The following is a 15,331-nucleotide window of genomic DNA, read 5'->3' as shown; positions in this document are numbered from 1 at the left end:
CTATCTTGATTAGAGTGTCTTTTTTGTGTAATTGATTAACAAAAGAAATTGCCTTACTACACCAAAAATAATTTTTAGCGGCAATTAATTAACGACAATAGCTTAATTGCCGCTAAATATATATTTTTAGTGACAATTGACACTCTTTGTAAATGTCCCTAAAGCCTATACCGACATTGTTATATTAGTTATAATATATGAGGGATGGTGGAAGTTACCACATTGGTGGGACAAGCCACTTTTTATACCCTTTTTAAGGCCAGCCCATTTAATCTATTTAATTAAGTCCTCTTATATATATTTAATTATATATATATGACTTGAACTTGGAATTGGGGCTTGAGCGCAGGCCGGGTCAGATATTTAATTAAATTAAAGATTTTATTTTTCGTAATTTGTTTATTTAAAATTTGAATTAATATTTAAATTTTAATTAAACAGAAAGTTGAGTCTGTTTAGAAAATGAGCGACTATTCTGAAAGGCCTCCTTAACAGACTCTATAAATACGATGAATTTCCTGATGTAGTGATTTAATTGCATATATAGTTTTGACTTTGTTGTATCCTGATAGAAAATTGCTTGTAATCCCCTTAAAAACATACATGCAATAACTTTTGAAAGATAGTGATCTTTCACGCCTCAAAGCTTTAGTTTTTCTCCATTGTTATATTTTCTAACAATTGAATCCAAAAAACTAATATCGATAAAGACTTTAGAACTCTTTATTAATGTACATATTTATTGCCGCTAAAAGTTATTTTTATTGTAATGTCTGCTTGTACTTTTTGTAAAATATTTTTATATGTGTAAAGTATTAGTATGATATAATTGAGATGTTTCTTGAAAAACTAAAGTTATAATTTTTTATTATGAGTATATGTAAGTTGAAGTCGAACAATCGATGATTACCGATTTACTATATCACAAAATATCAAAACATAACTTTAAAATACTAAATCATACCAAATCAATTTGATATGATAATGATATAATAATTTTAAAAACTAAAATAAAAAATTATCGAATCAAATTTTTCAATACAATACCATGCTCACCCTTAGCGATGACCATAGAAGAGCGAAATGGAGGGCTGAACAAAATATTCAGAAGTCATCGTTCGGTTGTTGCAATAGTAGTATGGAAAAAGAAACTCACATTAAGCAGTACTCAACATTTACAATCAATCAGACAAACTCTCTTTCTAGCTCTGTTACCAAATATAAAGAATATAACTAGAAAATAGAGAAAAATATCGGAGACAAAGTATACTTTGTATTTTCGAAAAAGATAGAAGCCACATTATAATCATCATATATATTATTAAAAGTGGAAAGCTTCAAAGTTCAAAATTGAATTACCATTTTGTCCCTACACCAAATCAAATATCTAATTAACTTACACATTAAACATTTGGAGATTATGAATATGAAATACATGAGAGTTATGGATATTAATACAAAATAATATGAATTCAAATAAATTAATTAGCTAATCAATATTCAATAGTTAAGTATTTTCTTACCATCTTAAATTAAATTTGGAATATGTGAGGATATAGAAGTGGAAAAAAAATCAGAATATTTAAACTACGTAGACTTCCTTAAATAAAGTAATTAGGAAAAATCGAGGAAAGAAACCAGAAAAGAAGATAAGTAATATTTAGGCTATAAAACTAAAGATGAAAGGGTCAAAATTTAAGTTGAATTTTTTATATTCTTGTTTAAAAAATATATTAATTGATTATATAAGTCGTTATTATACCATAAATATTACATACCTCCTCGTATATCTAAAACTGAAACGGTAATGAATACACAATAAATGAGTTATTTACCCATTTTAGAAAATCATTAGGTATCCGAAGTTGAAATACAATTATGTTATGTTAAATGTATTTATTAGGTCTATACAAAAATTAATTAATTACTTCAATAAATAGTTATATTTTGAGCACTATTTCAATAAGCCACCATGCTTTATGAAACGACATAAGTTTTTATCTTTTTATTTGATATTTATTTTGAATCTTGTAATTTTAAAATAAAATTACGTAGAATAATATATTAAAATTTTATTTAATTTTATGATTTTAATATATTTTGTAGAAAGTTAAAATTAGAGAAATACAATTTTTTTAAAATGAACTAAAAAAAAAATAAAAAAATAAAATGAATATTGTGGTGAAACAAATTCTACTGGATATGTCATAAGTAGTACGTACATTATAAGTAAGGAACATAAGTTGTAGCTGCTAGATTCTGAAAAAAGCCATTTCAGTCAAAAGAATATGACAAGTTCCACAGCACAACATATTTCCCCTTTTCGTTTTAATTTATTTATCCTACCTTTTATAATTCATTTTTAAAAAAATATTTATTTATTTTTTTAGAAATTTCTTAATTTTAATTTTTTACATGATATATTTAAGATCATAAAATTAAACACATTTTAATATATACAAATAAATTGAATTTGAAGCTAAAGCTGCTCCATTGGATTTTTATGACTATATAATAAGTTGATACTAGTGTTACTTAAGGGATACTCAAATTTGGATTCAAATTTACTCGAGTATATTACTTTAAACTCTTTCCAATATACTTTCGGTTTGCCTCAACCTTCTAACCCTTTAGCCAGAAAAAAGTGCTGCATGTGATGTTCTAAGCTTCAGGCTTCAACCAATATGATACACCTCTGTTTTAGTTTATGTGATTTGGTTTGACTGAACACAAAGTTTAAAAAATATGAGAAGATTTTATAGTGTTCCGAAATTACCTTTAAAAAAAGTACACTTTTATAGATTTTTTGTCAAATAAGTAGGATCCAACATATGTAAAATATTAATAGTGTCATTAAATATTTATTTTTGTGGTACTTTTTTTGAGACTAACTAAAAAAAACGTTAGTCATATAAATTAGGACAGAGGAAATACTATACTACTGCTGCCTTTTAATTTATAGCATGAGAAATCCACATGCTAGATCTTTATAAAGTCACTGCCCATATCCATATCCAGATCCACAATTCATAGAATTATTAGAAGATGTATAGTATACTAGAAGCAATAACCTATGTGTGCCCCGCCCCATCCAATTCTTGTGACATTCTCTGTGCAACTTTCCAAACAATACACATACTGACATACCTATATATATTAGATGTTGAATTCCTTCAACTAGTTTGTGCATTTATTTCTTCAAAATTTGAATTTTCTTAGTGAAAATTTTGGCTCCGCCACTATATTTTTGAAACAGTCGTGATATTACACCTCAAACCTTTCCTTCCTATTCACTTCGTCTAATTTCTATGTGTGTGTGCTAGAAATGAATAAATTTTAGATGCAAGTTACTCACAAAAGCTGGCTCATGAAATTATAACAGCCCAAAACCATCTAAGAAAGAACAACTTATAAATATCTTAATCAATTTGGGAAACTAATTAAGGTCATTTCCCATTATAAAAATTAGCTCCATGCAGCTTCAACTTTAATTTCCTTGTATAATTAAGACAAGATGTAATAATGTTACAAGTATAGTATGTATCCAAACAAAAGGATGGAGAACCAGAAAAAGAAATAACATTAGAAAAAGTAGGAAGTAGTGGTGGTTTTCTATGATATTTGCAGAACATGGAACTTTCCTATATGTTCACTTAAAAGGGTTAAAGATAATTAGATGGTCCACCAACAGAATATGATATTCTATCCATACCAAATTATGCAAATGTATTTGATTGGATATTGTATTTAAAATAAAAGAAAAAACTTTCAAATTATTTATGCTTTAAAATAAGTTGATATTTGTTGGATATAAATTATTTCTGAAAAGATAAAATAGCTACTAGGTTTAAAGTTAAGTATACTAAATATATATTAATAATTTTTTTAGATTGATTAAAAAATAAAGAGTGTCATGTGAGTTGAATAGAAAAAGCACTATTTACTAGCACTAGTAGCTTAGAGGGCGTTTAGATTGATTTTTTTAAAAGAGCTTAAAAGTTAAAAAATAGGTATGATCAACTTATTATTTTAAACTAATTTTTATATTTTTTTGATTTAAATATAAGTGCTTTCTCAAACACCACAAAAAATAGAAAAAAAAATTAAAAGCCAAAAATATTTAAAATTAGATCACCCTCTTAGATAATCGATTAAAGGGAGTTTGTCACGACCCGAATCCGGGTGTGATGGCACTCATCTCAATCCACCGAGATAAGTCAGCCTAATACCCAATGAAAAGTAGATGCGGAAGAAAAAGAAACGAATCAAAATTTAACTTAAGCAAAAACACGTAAAAGAAACTCAACATCCCCCAAGATTGGTTGTCACGTGTACAAACCACTAATTTATTATCGAAGTACGAAAAAAATACAGTCACACTGTCTTTGTCTCTAGAATAGGACTAAAACATAAGAAACGAGCAAGAGGTGTCCGCTAGATAGATGTAACAGCTACCTCGACACTCGGAATGATAGCCTCGGATGTAGTAGAAAATGCTAGAAGATCAAGCAGGTCCGGGCTCACAACCTACACAAGTGTGGAAGCAAGGGGTGAGTACCAAACAACACGGTACTCAGCAAGTGGATAGATAAAACTAAGCAAAGCTTAATAGATACAAGTACTCCTGTCCTCTCAATCGAACCTCCTTAACTACAACCTGCATAAAATCAGTTCAACTCTACACTTGTACAATAACAACAGTAATACAGTCCACAAATGCTCATCAATAGTCTCGTCAATAAATCATACCAAGTCAAGTTCAGCACACACAGAGCAATATGGGGATAAACACAAATTCACAAATATCAACAAAATGCGATGCAATGCAATGGAATGATGCATGTCTGTCCTATCGGTACATATCCGCTGAATCACAGTCCAGAACCCATGGGGGACATTTCTGTCCATGTAACCTGCCACGGAACGTGTGGCCCGTCCCCTCAATATACATATCCCGCCACGGAGCGTGTGGCCCGACCCCTTTATTTCATAATACCTGCCACGGAGCGTGTGGCCCGACCCCTTTGTTTCATAATACCTGCCACGGAGCGTGTGGCCCGACCCCTTTTGTTTCATATCATTTTAAGTCTCAACACAATATGTCAGAACCAATGCAATCAATTCATGTTCATATAATTGACGATAATAAAATGACAACAACAATAGTTCTTCATATCTCACACCGACATAGTCATTTCATATGTCCAAAATAAACTCATAATCACAACATATCAATTCCACCAATACATGTCATTAGATCACCATTTTATACCCCTCATCACCATTTTTAAGGCCAATCATACAGTCAATAACTCAGTCCAATTCTCATTACTCCCTAGTATACATGACACGGAAATACAAGCATCTATAAGCTTAAACTGAGGTTTAGAAATTCACTTGCCTTAAATAATCGGGCAATTACTCCGGGACTTGAGTCTTCCCTTTTCGTTGGGCCTCCAAATCAATATAATCTAGTCAAATAAATAATCACAATAAGATTTCGAAACTAACAACACCCATTTTACCATATGTCTAACCTAGACCCCAAAAATTCACGCAAATCTATAATCAATTTTCTAGAATTCAGGCCTAGGGTTAAACCTCAATTCCCCAATAACATAAATTTAATCATATTCATATAATATAATACCCTATCATTTAATTGTGTATGCAAATTTTACCAAAATTTGAATTATAATGGTAACAAAATAAAAAAAATACTAATAATCACTTGTTTTAACAGTTGAAGCCAACTGATTACGAAAATCAGTAGCGAAAACCCTACAAAGATATCAAAAATTTTGGCCTCTAAGTAACCCCATCTATACAGATGCTACCATTCAATCATTAAAACAAGTGATTAGCCGCCACTTCTATGGCAATTACTCACTATATTAATAATAAATTTATACCCCTAGATACTACAATTTAGCCAACTGTTAACTACTTTTCTTTTCCACTAACATAATCTACTTGGATGCCACCAATTACATATGCATCTACTGGTTATAGAAAATTTAAGATTAGGAAATTGTTTTGCTTACCTGAAAGTTGTATCTCCGTCGTCGATGCTGTACGAAGTCACTTTCTAGGGCAATTGTATTTTTTTTTTTGTATAATAGTTATGAATTAACAATACTAAATTTCACCAACTTATTTAATTCATGGGCTAGTTGGCATAAGTTATTAAATAAATTAACACTTTGGTCCACCAATTAAATTAATTATTTAAAGTTACCCCTCAACTAAATAATCATAGTTATCGAATAGTCCAAATTTATAATTTTTTTTTCTTTTTCGGAGAAAGTAATTTATGGAAGAGAGATGACTCATTCTCAAAACGATCAAATGGGTCATTACAGAGTTGCTCATGGTCAGCATTCTCCGTTTCGAACTTTAACATTGTAAATTCGAACCATCATCAAGAGCAGAAAAAAAATGGGAGCTCTTAAAAAGAAATTAAAAAAGAAAAGAAAAAAAGATCTTAAATAACCTAAGTATATGGGTGATTAACAAAAGTGTATGCTATCATTAAAAAGAAGGCCACAAGCTCAAATCACAATTTAATATTCTATTTTTCCAATTCTTTTGACAGTTGGTTATTATCACAAGTTATGATGATTTTTGTTATTTTATTCTGCCATCCAGTAATATATCTAAGATTCTCATTCTTCAGTCACTTAAATAAGAAGTAAAATACGAAATATAATCAACATAAATAATTTTTTTTGCCTCAAATCTTTACTAAAAAATCAAGCAATTTTAAATAACAATTTTATATAATTTAAGGGACTAACTCTAATATCTTACCCATTGCAATTGTCCCTTTCAAAACTTTACCTTACTCTAAAAAGATTTTACAATTCAAGAGTCAAACACCTATTACGAAACTTCTAGTAAATATATATAGTAGGTTACAATATTATGAACTAAGAATCAACCTAACAATTTAAGAACTATAGCAATAACTTCATTTGAAACATGTTCTCTTGTTCGTTGGCAGTTTGACTTTTAGAAAACACTCATCACAACGATAACTATTGCTAAGAATAAATCTTCATTTATGTGGATAATGTTCTGGTTACAATTCCCCCGTAACGATTTATTCTGTCATTATTGAAAATATCTGCAGTAAAGGTATACGAATCTCATTAGTCATAGGGTTAGGATCAATAACTTGGTATGCAAGTGTATTAGTTATATTTTAAGGTTGTACAATGCCTCTTTCACAAAGTTAAGTTGAAGTGTCCTAATCGATTTAGTTTCGGGCTTAAGTTTAAACTAATGTCAACTCTAAACGACTATATCTCTCATCCTATAATGAATTAGGTACCCCATGACTTATCAAATTAAAAGTCTATGAGTCTTCTTTTCAACGCCACCAAGTTTGCGTCATTTGAAATTCAGAGTAAAAAGTTATGACCATTTTACTGAAGATTGTTTGTGCTGAGTCGCCATAGCGGGGCGGCCACCACAGTTACGCACAGTTAAATGTTATTTTTCAGACCTAAAATATTTTTTTACTCCCAAAATTCGTCCAAGGTCAGGCTTGGAAAGGAGAGGGGTGATTTCTTCAGTTTTCCATTGATTTCCTCCTTCAAGGTTAGTACTCTCATCAATCTAACACTCATTTGATTCTTTAATTCTTAGAATAACATTAGATTGATCATGATGGGAGTGGAAAGTTGACCTAGGTGAAATTATTTGGTGTAAAGAAAATTAATAGGTTGAAAATCTCTTGAATTTGAGTTAGTGTTGATAGATTATGTCCATGGGACTAGAAATTGATCTAACCATTCCAAAATATAGAGTTTTTGAGTAGATTGGAGGGTAGAACCAATGAGTTTGAATTTCAAGTATTTGTTGGAAGAGTAATTTACTCTTATAATTGTTATTATTAGATGATTTAGCTTTCAAAAATGTGAAGAAGAAGAAGAAAGATCATCAGCAACACAACTTACTTGTTGCAGCAGCTTGGCGCTCAGGTAGGCTAAATTTCTTAATGAGTAGTTGTAGACCTGTTTTTATTGCATAATATATTGTAGACTGACGGGGATATTTCATGTCTAAACCTTCGGAAAAGAAGTCTGAATGGCTAAATGTGTTATTATTGCTGTTTAGGCTAGAAATGTATTGTGTGAGTTATGATTATTCTTGACCAGCGATGATTGTCTAATTCTTGATTGTCAATCTTGATAATTCCTGTTGAGATAGTTGATAATTCTAGTAAGGTTATTTGTAAGGAAATTGTTGAGTTATAGTAAGATGTTGAGACTTGTGGTAATTTCTGAGAACGAATGTGTGCTTATAAGGGGGTCCACTATAGGACTATGTATGTATATATATATGTGAGAACCAGTCTACTATTCTACCTCACACTCTTCTGACAACACTCTGGTCATTGACCATTTTAATACACCATCTATCAGACTCTTATCAGTCACCTTGACTCAAATTCTCCCTTATCAGTTATGTCTCAGACCGACAGACGGTGCAAGCTAGTGAACAAGTCAACTCCTAAATAATACCCTGACTTAACAACACTCTAGTTATACCAAATATGCACAGGTAACCACAACCTAGGAAAAATTAAAGATAACATATAATTTTAATCACCGTTAGAAATATAACCCTAACTCTCAAACCTTACTCGGACTTAACATTCACAATTCGTATGATCCACAATATTATAACAAGTCATACCTGATTTATCACTTCTATCATATAACTCAGACCTTCAAGGATTCCTAAACATCATTACAGTATTTATATTCAATCCTAGCCTCCACAAGGACCATCCCAGCATTTAAATATAAATTTTGATGACTCATGGACCAACAAGTAACAACCACAGTACAAAGGAGTGAACCTGATTCTCTCATAGAATCCACACAAAAATTGTTAGTGTACTCGCGTGGTATTCATTTTCATTATTAGTGTATCGGTGTGGTACCTAATCTAATAGTAATATATACTGGCGTGGTACCCGATTCAATCATTAGTTATTGTACCGATGTGGTACCTGATCCAAATATACCAGTATGGTATCCGATCCAATCGTTAGTTAGTGTATTAGCGTGGTACCCGATTCAAATATACCGATGTGCTATCCAATTCAAATATACCGACGTGGTACTTGATCCAACTAAAAAACTACATACCATAATCACAATCACAATGAAATATCAAGCACACTTAAACAATCTAGCAAACACATTCATTGCGTGTTGTTGACCACAATTATCATTTCAAGTCATGTTCTTTCCTCTTTCCTAATCGTATCTCATGTATGCATTACTAATGAACTATTTAACAAGCACATATAACATAAACGGAAAAAATACGATCATCACCTAATGCGACAATAACTAATCAAGTCCACCATCATTCTAAACCACAACTAACCACACATTCAACCATTCAAACTTCGTGTCCGAAGGCTTATGTATGAAATCTTCCGACAATCTACAAGATATTATACAAGTAGATACATGTCTAATTACACAATTAAAAAAACCTAACCTATTTGGATGCCAAACAACTGTTGGTGAATCGGATTCACGAGTTTATGACTTCAAGGAGGCGAATTGACGAAAGCAGCCTTGAAATTCATGAGTTGTAGCCCCTTTTGCGCTAGAATCCCTCCTCTCCCTTATTCCCTAGGTTAGAGAAACTTTTTGAGGGTCTTAGGAATAAACCCCGTCTATTTTACTACTGAAGGAGAGAAGGAAAAATAAAAGAACCTGCATTTTCGAGGTTCTGCCCCGTCTACCAAATCTGAATTTAAATTTATACCTTTCTATTTATTCCAACTTATCTTTCCTATAATCATATCCATCACGATTTTAGCAAATTTTCTCAATAATCATATTTGTAAATACTTACAGTATAATCATAATTACAATAATATATATTTAATATTTGTATCCCGGTAAAGTTGGGCTTACATTAAAACTGTCACATTTGAATTTAAATAATTAATGTGAAGTTAAGTTAATGTTTCGTGAATTAAACGAAATTCCAGAATTGTATGATCCTTAAAATTATATTATGTATAATGATTACTCTCAAAAGAAGGGATTCCAAATATAAAATTGGGATCATAATACCAATTTTAAAGTTTAGTTAATAGTCATTCCTATTTTGATTTGGTGAGAATCCAAACAAAATGGACATCAAAATATTATATTTAAGCTTTTATAGAAATAAAATGAATCCAAACAAAAATGGACATCAAAATATTATATTTGAGCTTTTATAGAAATAAAATCAATACAATAAATTGTTGAGTTGTTCATTTTTACACTATAAAAGATGTACAAAATCACCATGAAAATTCAACAAATTAGAGAAAATGTTCAAACAATTATCATATGTTATAACTTTGTTTTGTGCAATTTATGTAGTGCAAAGTCTCCCTGCTTATCCTCCATGTTATTCTTGTAATTGTGTTGGCAATCAATGTGCTGGAACTGGGATGTTTCCTCTATGGGCTAAACTGGAATTTTCCGAATTGACATGTATGTATCCACATCTAATTTTCGTATAAATCAATTTTAACGTTTAAACGTTGTCTAATTTTTTTTTCAATTTTTCAATAGTCTTACATGAGAAAGATGCTGTGGCACAAGTTAAAAAGGGTAATCCTTTTGTTACTCCTGTGGTCATTTACAAACAAGTCCCTGTCACAGATAATTGTTGCAATAGAGTTTGGATTCTTGTGGATAAACCAGGTGGTAATGGAATTGTTACAAATAGTCCTGCAGTTGGATAGGGAATTGTAAATTCTTTTACAATATTTAATTATGTTCATTTCATTAAAGAATTTTGGAATATTTTTTTTTCATCACGCATTTGATATCTATATTTAAGTCCAATTAAATTTGCATTCGCATATTCGATGTCCATATGTAAGAATGACGCTCTTAATTAAAAAATATTATTATCAAAGACTCGAACCCCAAAATTTCTGATTTAGGACACAAGAAACTCAATTATTTCATCATAATTGAGATATTCACTTTGTCATGAATCTCTCTTCACAGTTATTTCTTTTGAAAATCTAGTATTGATGTTTTCTTTTTGTTTTGTAGTTTATTCCTCTTTCAATTTTTTAAATCTTCATAGAGGAGAGAAAACTGATATCTAACTATTAGGAAATTGAAGAACTCATCTTCAAACCTTGAGAATAAGAGAAAGTTCAAAAAATAAAATAAAATTGATAATAATGAAATATACGTGTTTACATTAAGTCCTCAATTGTGTATATGTGAATCAGGCTCGTCTCGATCATAAGGTCGCTAAAGCAATCGCTTGAGCTTTAATTTTTTCTGAGCCCCCCACTTTGTTAAAAAAATTTCATCTATTAATAAAATTGAAAAGAATTTTTCTGATAGAAAATATAATAATTTTTTACCTTATTTAATGAGCTTGTAATAATTTATCAGAAATGGAATAGTGACTAATTAATCGTAGCATGCCTATTTTGCTATCTCATTTATATCTTATCATGAACCACATTATTATTCTTGTATTTACCTTTTTTATTCCCTTTTCACTATTTTTATTCTATCATTATTAAATATTCTAAAGTCTCTCAAACGGTCAAACCCTTTGCATTATTCAAAATCTATTATTGTGTGTTTATAAAAAGATACTACATTTTTTTGGTTGTATTTTTCAAATTTCAAGCACGGCAACAAATCAATACTATTTTAATATCATTATATCAACTTATCAAATTCAGCACAACATTATTTTAGAATCATTATATAAACTTTTCAAGTTTTTGAGTTAGGTTTTATTATTCCAACTTCATATTATATATTTTCATTGTTTACAGTTTTACTTAATAAGTTCTACGTACATTCTACACTCTCCATACCTCACTTGTAGGACAACACTGAATATATTATATTTGTTCAATTTTTACATGTCAACTAAAAAAAAGGCCTCTATGAAATTTTGACTTTAGGCCCTTAATCTTGTTGAGACGGCTTTGATGTGAATTTTACTTTAGGCTTTCAGGGTAAATATTTATTTTGTACTCGATATTAATTGTTACGATCCAAATCGGGCCATGAGTGCCACTCACACAAACTCTTCGGTGGGAGAACCATCACTACAACCCAACTAAGCAATACTAAATAAATACATGCATTTAAGATGCGGAAACATGTTTAATTACTAGTTTTAAACTGAGTTTTCATAAACTCAGGAAATTAACCAAACAACATAACCATGCGGAAGTTAACCCCTAGAACATGAAAGTCATTGTACCAAAACTCTACTAAAGGTCTGAAGTAAGGGGATGCAACCCCGAAAACAATAACATAAAACAAAGTCTGAAAGGTCTAAATCCGAAGGAATTAGACTGAGATCCTAAGTGAATCCTCGACAGCCTGAAAGAACTGACTCACCCTTGAATTCTGCAATTAACGATCTCCTAACTAAGGTCTGTCTGTAGCCTCTTGAAGATGCCCTATATTTAACAAAGAAAGAGCAAGTGTAGTATCAGTATACACAACAACAATATACTGGTAGGATCATGTGGCCAGTCCAATAAATGAAATATACACAACTAACCACAACATAATAAAAATATGCATATACAGAAATATTACCAATTATTATTTCATGAGAAATATACAGTTTCACAGTGTCAATCTCAAATACAATAGTCAACAATGGTCCTCTCATGGAACCCATACCCAAACTATTAGTGTGTCGGCGCGACATCCGTTCTAATAGTTTGTGTGTTCATGTGACACCCTATCTAATATGTACTGACATGGTACTCGATCCAATATGTATCACCGTGATACCCAATTCAATATATACCAGCATGATATCCAATACAATATGTGTCGGCTTGACACCCGATCAAACAATCATAATCACAATCAACAATGAATAGTTCATACACTTGCATAATCAAATATCAAGTTCATTGCATGCAATTGATCACGAATAGTCATTTCATTACGTTCATTCCCTCTTTCCCTTATTCACATACATGTATGCAATACTAATAATGCAGTTATTGTCATACATAACACATACAGAAAAGTAAATTGTTACCTATCTTGAAACCAAGCCTGAATGCTCTTAAATAATTTGAGCTTTCCTTTTTCGGAGTCTCTTGGTTTTTTCTTGGTCTAAAACAAACAACTGATACAAAGAATTAATGATAATGGCCTAGGCCTAGTTTACCCAGATTATATCAAAATACTGAACACTTGGCCAAGTCTAGGATCTTATCACCCATCTAGGACTTTTTTTCACCATTAATTTCAGGCCAAAACCTTCCCCAAATGAATTCCTATAGATTATACTAACTAAGAATTGAATTATACATTAGAGAGATTGATTACTTACCTTTATCGAAGAGATTGGTGGAAAACTGAGAAGAAACTGCCCTAGTCCTTTCCTTATATCTCAAAAATGAAATTGGGGAAATAATCCCATTTTTGGGAACTTTTACCTGTTTATTTCGCGATTGGCCGGTCATGGCGAGCCAATCCGCTATAAGGGAAATAATTTCGCTGTGGCACGTTACATAAAAACAAAGACTCAGAATTTGAGTCCTAAGCCCCTATTTTGTAACACACCCTCAATTTTTGGCGTTCTAAATTCTTTCACACTAAGAACAATTACGGTCCGAATTCGATTCCATAAAGTCGTACATGACCCTTAATATCTTGGATATCAACTCACATGATCAAATTCATAATTTAATTCCCCATTCATTATCAGATTACCCCAAATATTACCCGATTCAGATTTCGTCCAAATTTGGCCTAGACTGGAAATTTTCAAGTTACTACTCAGAAGTTTTCTGGCCCAAACTCCTTCCACATTGGATTATCCATATTGACGGAAAAATGTCATTACATTTATATTAAGTCATGTTAAATTATTATTATTGGGTGATTTAATACAATAAAATTAATATGAAGTAATCATATTTAAGTACTAGTAAAAGATGTTCAAACACTAATCACAAAATTTTAGAGGTGTGCATCAGTCAATTTGATTTGATTTTATGTATTATCGGTTTGATTTATCAATTTTAGATTTTTAAATATGTTAAATCAATAACCAAATCAATAAGATATTTTTTTATCGATTTTTGATTTATCGGTTATTGGTCCTTAACGGTTCAATTTTTAGTTTTTGATTTAACCAATAAGAAAATACTCATAAAATAAATATATGACTTCTCCAAAACATGACACAACAATAATGTAACTTTACATAAAGCTCATAAAATAGAAACAACAGTAACTAACACGAAAAAAACTACACAAGTGCAATACAAATAAAAAAACAAAAATAATAATGTAAATTGAACGCCAAAGGACAAAAGAAATAATAAATAAGGTACTAATATTAATATCTAATATCTATGTAGGGGTAAAGTTGTAAAATTACTATAATTTTAATGGATTATCGATTTACCCAATAACCAATATTAAAAAAATTAAAACCCAATTGATAATCCAATATTTTTTTTATATAAACCAATTAAAAAATTGTTAACCCAATATTCCAACGATAAATTAATAACTTTTTTCCGTTTTGATTTACTGATCGGTTCAATTTTTGCACAACCCTACTGTAATGACTCGAAACCGTCATTAGTAGGTGAGATAAAATTTTATGTAAGTAAGTTTTTCAGACCTGCGTCATTCCACTATAGAGAGAGAATTCCTGCCATAGCGGTGCCGCCAAACCAGGACAGTTGGGACAGAATTAAAGAGATACGAATTTTTTTTTCTCCATTTTTCCTTAAATTCTGAATTAGGAGAGGGACACCCAAAACCCCTCAAAAAAGCTGCTCTAGGCCTAGAGAGAGGGAGGGAGAGATTTCTAGTGCAAAGGAGGCTGTAAACCAAGGATTCGAGGCCTATCTTTGCTATTCGTCCACCTAAAAGTCAAATATCGTCCCATGAAATCCTACTATAACTGCTTGGCTCCCAAGTAGGTTAGGTGTCTTTACTTGAGTAGTTGTAAATCTATTCCACGTGTTTTATGCCGTAGTTGATGAGAAATTTTATGCTTAGGCTTACGAGAATGGAGTTTGGGTGGTTAAAGTCGTTAATTACTACATAGATCAATTATATGCATATATTAGGGTCCTGATTGGTTGTGCCAAATAATGGTGGTCTAGAATGTGAAGGTGTACTCTCTTAATAATGCTCTTGTGACATTGAAGGTAGAAAATAGATGGGTCATAACGAAATTTGGAGACCCGGGGGTTATGACTATAACAGTACATATAGAGATAGACTTATACAATAATTGTGTTTGTTTATGCCAATTATCCTTT

The sequence above is a fragment of the Solanum dulcamara genome, chromosome 9 (genome assembly GCF_947179165.1).
Source record: "Solanum dulcamara chromosome 9, daSolDulc1.2, whole genome shotgun sequence".
Classification (NCBI taxonomy): Eukaryota; Viridiplantae; Streptophyta; class Magnoliopsida; order Solanales; family Solanaceae; genus Solanum; species Solanum dulcamara.
Note: the sequence above shows the minus strand (reverse complement) of the source record.